General features: G+C 28.7%; 1 non-coding gene across 1 annotated transcript; it reads right to left on the reverse strand.

The window, feature by feature from the left end:
• Positions 1 to 354: 354 nt before the first annotated feature.
• Positions 355 to 426, reverse strand: TRNAE-UUC (transfer RNA glutamic acid (anticodon UUC)). The gene has a single exon. It is a non-coding gene; the product is annotated as a tRNA-Glu (tRNA).
• Positions 427 to 8826: the final 8400 nt, after the last annotated feature.

Genomic DNA, 8826 nt, shown 5'->3' on the forward strand with positions numbered 1-8826 from the left:
TTGTTCCGTATAAAAATATCAGAAACCGATTCAAGGATTTAATTGAATCGTGGACATAAACATAATATTGCAAGAGATCAAATTGAATTTTTTTAAGAGATGTTTAATTTTGTTTTATAAAATAAGGAGGTATTGTGGAGAGTACGATTGAGGTAATGTAATCAATTAAAATTGAATCAAATCTTTTAGCTCGACTTTTCATTAATTGGTTTTGCTTTCGGCGATGGAATAATAAAAAGGAGTAAACACAAGGTTTAGCTATTTTTTAAAGGGAAATATAAAAAAAGTTCCATTGCAAAGGTTTTAAAGGGAAATATAAAAAAAGTTCCATTGCAAAGGGAAATATAAAAAATATTCCATTGCCGGGAATCGAACCCGGGTCTCCTGGGTGAAAGCCAGATATCCTAACCGCTGGACGACAATGGATTGATGTTAATCGTTTGCAATATATCTTATATAACTACTATTTAATACGATATGGTTAAAGACTTGTCAAATACATGGGACCCGGCCCATTTTTGAACTTGTTACAAAAGAAAACAAATATTTGTGGGAGTTTCTTTTCTTTCAACACAGTGCTTCTTCTTCTTTTCACTGCAATTGTTGAAAACTGAACCTACCTATTTCAAATCGATTCATGTTACAAAAGTTTGCAAAAAATTGAATTGAAATCAAAATACATAGTGCTCGTCTGCACACTAGTTTGATATAATAACTATATAGTAGAGGATATCATTATTTAAACAAAAACGTAACTTGAAATATCGTTTTCAACCGTTTCTAAAGAAATTTGAACATGGGGAATTATAAAAAAAAAAAGAGGAATGCTATACTGTACGAAGCGAGCAAACTACAAAATACATGAGCAGTGCAATTTCAATATTCCTACAGGGGTAAAATTGGTAAATTACATTTTAAATGATGGACAAAAATCTTTATACTACCAATTTAGAGTTTTTAAAAATAGCCTATTCTAAAATCCTCTCTTCTAAAGATGTCCACATCATCATAATCCTACTTGGCATTTGTTCCAAAAATTCCTCCTAATTTTTAATACAAGCGTAATAATTATAATTATTATTAAAAACCGTTTTTTATTTAACATTAAATTGTACATAAAATACATAGTTGGTTACAATCAAATAATTATTAATATAATTATTGTTTTGATTAAAATTTATATGTTACATTAAAAAATTGGTACGTTACAATCAAATAATTATTAATATAATTATTGTTTCGATTAAAATTTATACGGTACATTAAAAATTTGGTAGGTTACAAAATTATAATAAATAATTTGAATAAATTTTATTTTGATTTTTGATCCGTTACACTATGACAATAACCTACTAATTAAAAATTTAATTGTAGTAATTAGTTTTTAAGGTTATATAATTAATTTTTATTCGTTACAAAATTATATTACTTAATATTAATAAGATATTATTAAATTTCAAATGCCATGAAGTTAATTTTTTGTAGGTTATATGAAATATAATTTAATCGTTTAGTGCACTTTTTATAATATTAAAGACGTTGACAATATTAATTTTAAAACGGTCAAATTAATAATTAATAGATATTAATCGTTATGGTACTATTTTTCTATATAAATAGTAGCGCTTTTGGGTACAAGTACACAATAATAAAAAAATATAGTTCTTCTTTTTCTGTTCTCTGGTTCTCTGATATCTATATTATAAGTTATTTCTGTAATTTTTTCTATTGCAAAGAAAAATGTCTACGAAACACAACTTCATCTCTGATGTTTCGCCAAGAAAACAATCGTGGACGTTGGTTGTGAGGGTTGTTTGTGCTTGGTTTATTCAAGACAAAAAATAAAAAACTACCATTTTTCATGGAGTTGGTTCTAATGAATCGAAAGGTACTTTTTTCACATCGTTTTTGTTTTTGTTTTTTTTGTTTAAAATATAGTGTTTTAATTTTTGTCATCTAGGGTGATCGAATTGGTGCGTCTATACGAAGAACACTGATCTACAAGTTCAAGGAGTAACTCCAAGAGGATATTGGTGTTCACAATTTCCTCATTTGATGTTGCTTGCAACAATGGTTCGTATCGACCATCACACAGCGGATACAAACTGAATTTCACAATCAACACAAAAGTCAAACTATCTAAAACTGTTTTGGTCCCATCAAACGTGTATTCGTTTGCACTTGCATCTGATGTTTTCAATAATTTTTACAACAACTACTTGGTTGATAAGTGACTATCACTTTCTTCGTATCAGTTGGATTATTTGATATTGTTTATTTACAATAATACAATAATAAATTAATTACTTTTGGTGAAAATAGTTTTATTTTTCAACATAATTTTTTTTTTAACCATGATTTTTCTCATTCATATATTTTGTTGTTTTAATGGTATTTCAATGTTACACATTATTTTTAAATGTTGTATAATTACCTTAAAGGTTGAATTAATAGGTTTAATAATTAAGTAACCGTTTAGATTTTTTTTTAATGCTAATAATTATTTTTGTTTAATATGATTCAACTATACATTATATTCTTATAATAATATTAAATTATAATTTAATCAATATTTTAATTTGTGTTATATATGCAGATGTAATTTGAGACATGATTGGAGTGAGTGTTGAAAGAGAATATGAAAGAGATGGTGGAAAAATTAAAATGAATGTCATTGAACTGGATTCATATAGCTAAGCTTAATTTTTTTTATGTTTATTTTTTTTAAACATGTATTATGGGTAAGCTTAAATGTACTATTTTGACAATTTTTATGATAGGATTTAATGGATAAATTTTCTGAAACAAGTCCCACAACTCCACAAGATGTGAACTCGAAAGATATTATTGACTCAGATTCTTAATCATTTGCACCTCCTAAAGAAGATAATGTTGCCAATAAACGAAGATTATGGGACATCTGACGCAATTGTTTAACCGGTCAAAAAGATTGTGAAGATAGAGAAATAATATTTTCAAGTGACTTGGTTACATTTAAGTTGTTTATCCATTATGTCAATGTTATGTGTCTGTTTTTAATGTAGTAGAATAAAGTCCATGTTTTCAATTGAATAAATAACTATTGTTGCATGTATTTACACTTCAATGAAAAAATATTTCAGTTTTCATATTATCAATTTTACGATTTACTTATGTCTTAAACTTTACACAAATTCAAAAATAAATATAATAATTAAATTAAGGATTCTATGGAAGAAGTTATATATTGAACAAGATACACCTTATCTCTCTTAACCCAATTAACCTTTCTAGATTCCTTACTCCCTCCATACAAAAATAAAATAAAATTAAGGATTTAGTGGAAGAAGTTATACTTGTGGGAGCCTTACAGAAGAGAATAAATTAAACCAACTGAGGTGGGTATTGAAAGAGAATACAAAAGATATAATACAAGAACTAAGATGAATGTTATTGAATTGAATTCGAATGAGTGACCTTTATTTGTTTTTATTTTTTATTTTTAATATGGAATATACTATGGTATTTAATTATAATTTTGATTATTTGTCAATTCATTTTGAAGAGATATCGGTTTAAATGTACTCTCTCTTCGGGTATTATGTTGAGGATTTGTTTATATTCCGCTGAATCTGATAAGGTGATTGTGACAATTATGTTAGCAAAATTTAAGTTGCTCTGAGGTAAATGTTTATAATTATCAACTTGATTGTTTTTTTTTTGGTACAAAACAACTTGATTGTTTAATATGATTGGAAAGTAAAAATCTATTCATTTACTTAAATCGTTTTATTTGTTTCTTTAGGGATGGGAAAATCAATGTTACAAAATCTTTTTTCATCAACTAGGACCATGTTCAACCCTGAAATTATAGAGACAAATGAACTAAAGAAAATGTATTATTATTTTGGTAGAGAAAATTTTTTGGTCACACTTTACTTATGTCTTTCTTATGCTCCATATTTTGGTCACACTTTAACTTCAAAAGGTTCCATATAGATTATGATATTAGATTAGTTCAGTCTTTATAATGAAAAACAATTCTACATTCAATCGAGGGAGTTGACACATATCTTATACCTTTTTATTCCCCGAGTTTGAGTTTGTTGGTTTCGATTAGGAACTTTGAGAAGGAGAGATGGTTCTTTTTGAAAAATGGAAAATAATGATTTGGAAATCAGAATTGCGGTAAAGTAAAAGGACATTAATTTAGAGTGTTTTAATTTGTGACCCTTGATCTCCAATAAAATAAAATTGAGGGAAGATATTAAAGAAAATTGTTTTCTCATTTTTTCTCTCATCATTTTTTTAGGGACTCTTTCCAATCTTAAGTATAAACAAATAAATAATTAATTTTTTAATCTCAAATCAAATATAACTTACTTTGTCTCTATTTAATGTTGTTTATCCAATGTGGTATTGTAGAAATAATCAGATTTCAATAATTCAAGACCTTTGTTACAAAAAAAAAAAAAAAAACAAGACTTACTAGAAATGTAATTATTTCTATGATCACAACTCAAGTTTCTCTATCTGGTAACCTTACAAAGCTAACAAATGGTCCAACTATCTCTGATTTTGTTATTTTGAAAGCTTTTAAAATGGATACTTATCATTAAAGAACATCAATATTTGTTGAGGTTATTTGACATCCACCTATCCATAGTTGGATAAAGTGTAACACCGGTGGCATAACTTAATGCAATCCAAGACCAACAACTTCTGTAGGCATCTACAAAAACAATCATGGAGAGAGTATTGGTTTTTTTGTTTCAAACCTTGCAATTTGTAGTGCTCTGTTTGCTTAGATTATGGCAGTCATTCTTGCAGTGAAATGTGCTTACCAAAAAATTAGGCATAATCTTTGGATTGAAAGTGATTCAAAAACGGTTAGCTTAGCCATCATGTATTTCAAATTGTTCCGTAGCATATAAAAAATAGATGGCTTAACTGTCTTACTCTATTGCAATTAATGAATTTCATGATGTCCTATATGTTCATAGGGAAACTGTTGTGCATATAAGTTGGGTACTTTAGGCCTCTCTATCAATGATTTTATTTGGTGGTCTTCCACACATGTTCAGATTAGGGAAGATTTAGTTAAGAATAGACTAGATCTTCTATCTTAACATTTTAAGGCTTAATTGATACAACTAAATTTTTGAATTTAGGTATTTTTGTTTATAATTGAGATCTGAGAGAGTATTGAAATTAAGTAAAAAAATAATAATTTTATTAAGAGTGGAAAATTAAAACATAGGTGATCATATGCATTTGATAAATGTATATATTGAATGACTGATAAAGCAAATCTAATATGAACTCTTACTAATTTCCATAAAAAAAAATGAACTCTTACTAATTGGTTAATTTTTTAGGAATATATTAATTATTTATAGTGTTTTTATCTTTTAGGCTTAATTGTACTTTTGTTAAATATTTTATCACTTTCACAAAAATAATCATCTCTTTATAAAACTTAACATTTTTTATCTCAATAAATGATGATTTATTGTTTCAATTTTAAATATGAAGATAAAATACCACATAACGCCAAAATTATGGATTAAAAGAAACAAAAACAATGATATTTAAAAAAAAATCTGTTAACATGTAAAATCTGTTAAATAATTTTAAATAAAATGTATCCCGTGCTTGGCACGGGGTGTTACACTAGTGTAAAAACAAATTGATGTTAGTGCTTTTCGTCGCTTTCTTGCGTTTTGCTTTCGTACTAAGGAGCATTAATGTAAAAAAATAGCATATATCAAATATAATATGTAACAAATATTTGATTCACTTATTCAATAAGTGAATGATTATTGATTGTTTGGGTATGATAAATGATATGTGATAGTTCTGAGTTGCCAACACATTGATTTGTAATGTTTAATCTTATATTGTATGTTTGGACACATGATTTAATTTCTTTTGAAGGAACGACACATGATTTAGTTATTATCACACTTAAATTGAATTTGTCAAGGGCTTGTTCTTATGATGTTTATTGTTTTAGATGAAGTGCATTTTTTGTGAATGTTAGGTGAAGTTGATATGCTAGTCTTGAACTAAATAAGTAAATAAATAAATTGTGGTCATGTTTTATATCATGCATGCTTTTGTAATGGTTAATCTTATATTTTATTTGTGGACTCATGATTTTTTTTTATTGTCACAGTTAAATTGTATTTGTCAAGAGCAAGTTTATACGATGTTTTGGCTCAGAGGTGTACAAAATCCGGCCTTATCTTACAATCTGTCCCATCTGGAACACAATGGATTGGGTTTGATCCGATCAGAAGAAAAACAAGAGCAAAATATATGAGGCAAGACAATGACATAATTGAAACAGGGACCGAGTTCGGGTTAACCCTCAGTTACCCGTTCAATCCCAATTTAATTCGAGGACAATTTTTAAAAAAATATTATTTTACATACTCTCTAAGACTCAATATCCCACACACGACTCTTTAACTTCCACAATACTCACTTTCTATTTTGAACATCAACTTAGGGTTCACTTCACACACCGCTGCTCCTCGCATCCTCTAACTCAATCTCATATCATCATTTCTCCATTTATTTTTTGAGTGACAATTGTACCCTTTAATTTATGCATAGTTTATTTTGTCCATATAGAATACAAACTGTTGATATTACTTTTGATTAGTTTTTAAGACTGTGATAATTTTGATTATGTTGTTATTTCTTGTGATTCAAAATTCTTTTAAAAATTTGTTGATAATTTTGATTATGTATGTAGTGGCGACTTGTATTCGGACAAACCCGGTTTTTTCTTTGTATTGTCCCATCCTTGCTGAGTCCAAACATCATTGGGTTTAATCGGCTTCATGGACGGGATTGTTTTAAAAAATTGGCCCGATTTGATATGATGACCCAATCTTGTCATTGTATTGTCCCGTCCCTGTTGAGCCAGAACATCATTGGTTGAGTATAGAAACCATCCAAGTAAAATTTGTTTAACATTTCAATTTATTTTAAAATAAAATAAAAATAAAAATAGGACGTATCATTTAATAGTCGAATGATGGATACCATTATGTTCACAAAAGATTAATTTACATGTGAAACTTTAAAACTAGTCTCCATACTTTTTTTTTTTTTACTAAACAATACTTTTTTTTAGGACTAAACAATACTTATAGGTGTACCTGTGAGCACAACTCATTTGAATTAACTTTGGACATCCAGTCATTCGTTTACAATGACAACTTTAGTTGCACAATGTTTGATTTATACAATTGTTTCAAGACATGACAAATAGTAAATGAATGTAAGGGATATAACAAAAACTATTTTTTTTTCGCTAACCACTACACAACTTTTTGTCTCACATATAAATTATCCAAAATACCAAAATAATATATTTTTTTCCACCATCCCTAAAAAAAAACATCATGCCCACCAAAAAATTGTATATGACCAAAAATCATTCAATACAACAATTTTTTTCTCGTCCTATTAATATATCTTTATATATTGAACATCATTCAATTTAATTATTACACTAACTGCAGTTAATAAATGTATATTAGTAAATAATACTAACTTTATCATTGAGATCAACCCAATTAATTATTTCTTTAAAAATTGTAGACAAATCTTTATCTTGAGCCGAATATTTACCATTTGATAAAAATAATAAAATACTTGTGGGAAAGGACATAATTTATAATTTATAGGGTTAAATATGTTTTTGGTCCCTATAAATATGTCAACTTTTTGTTTTAGTCCCTCTAAAAAATTTCTTCAACTTTTAGTCTCTCTAAAATTTTCCATCTTCACTTTTGGTCCATCCTTTAAAGTAAACTCTGTTGGAACAAAATGTGTTTAACAATGAACCTCAAAGAGTTTTGATGATAACAAGGTATTAAAAATTGTAAATTGGACTAGCTAATATTTGTTCAAGTGTACAGGACCATAGTTAAAAAGTTACATCATTAATTGGTTCTGAATGAGCAAATAAAGAGCAAATGAAAATGAAGCTTAGACGATTCTGAAGGCAATACGCTCCTGAAAGTGGAAAGCGCTCCTGAAGTCAAGCTGCTCCTGAAGAGAGTAAAACGCGCTCCTGAAGAAATAGTACTCCTGAAGACAAGAGGTCAAGAAGCCACATTATCAGAAGCTGCATCATCAGAAGCTGCACCATCAGAAGCTGCAGAAGCTGCTTCATCAGAAGCTGCCTCATCAGAAGTCATTTCACCAGAAGCTGAAGATCAACTGGATTTGCAGAAGATTCAAAGATTGAAGAATCTACACTGCAAAAGCTGTCTATTGGACTCGAAAACACAGCAGAAAATTAGTGGAACTTTGCAACGGTCATTTCAAAGGTGTTTGAAGGCATGTGCTTGCAATTTGGACAAAAGCGTTGACATTGTACCTTTGTACGAACTGTACAACCACCTTCTCCACTACTCTGTTTTGTGTCCACGCTACAAGACAAGAAAACAGCTTCAGAATACGGCTTCGCCTGCATAGATGTTCCTTTAGATAAGGAATGGATTTCAAATTTGTTCTTCATAGGACAACAACCAAATCAGGCAAAATATCATTGGTGAAAGATCAAGCTTCAACAACGACTCTTTGGTGTGCTGGCAATTTCACAACGTCTCTTTCACACCTCTATATAAAGGAGTGAAGACTTAGAGTTTTGGCAATGCAAGAACGCTGAACGAAAGACTCACAACATTTTTACAAGTGCCAAACCTCTGCTGAAATTGTTCTGCATTCACTTAGAATTTCTGTGTCTCAAAGTCATATCTTAGAAATTCTTAAGTCCATTGAGTCTGTATCTGATTTATATTGTGAGCACCTCTGATTGTATAT

The sequence above is a fragment of the Medicago sativa genome, chromosome 1 (genome assembly GCF_051527215.1).
Source record: "Medicago sativa cultivar Bolivia chromosome 1, Bolivia_mono, whole genome shotgun sequence".
In the NCBI taxonomy this organism is placed as follows: domain Eukaryota; kingdom Viridiplantae; phylum Streptophyta; class Magnoliopsida; order Fabales; family Fabaceae; genus Medicago; species Medicago sativa.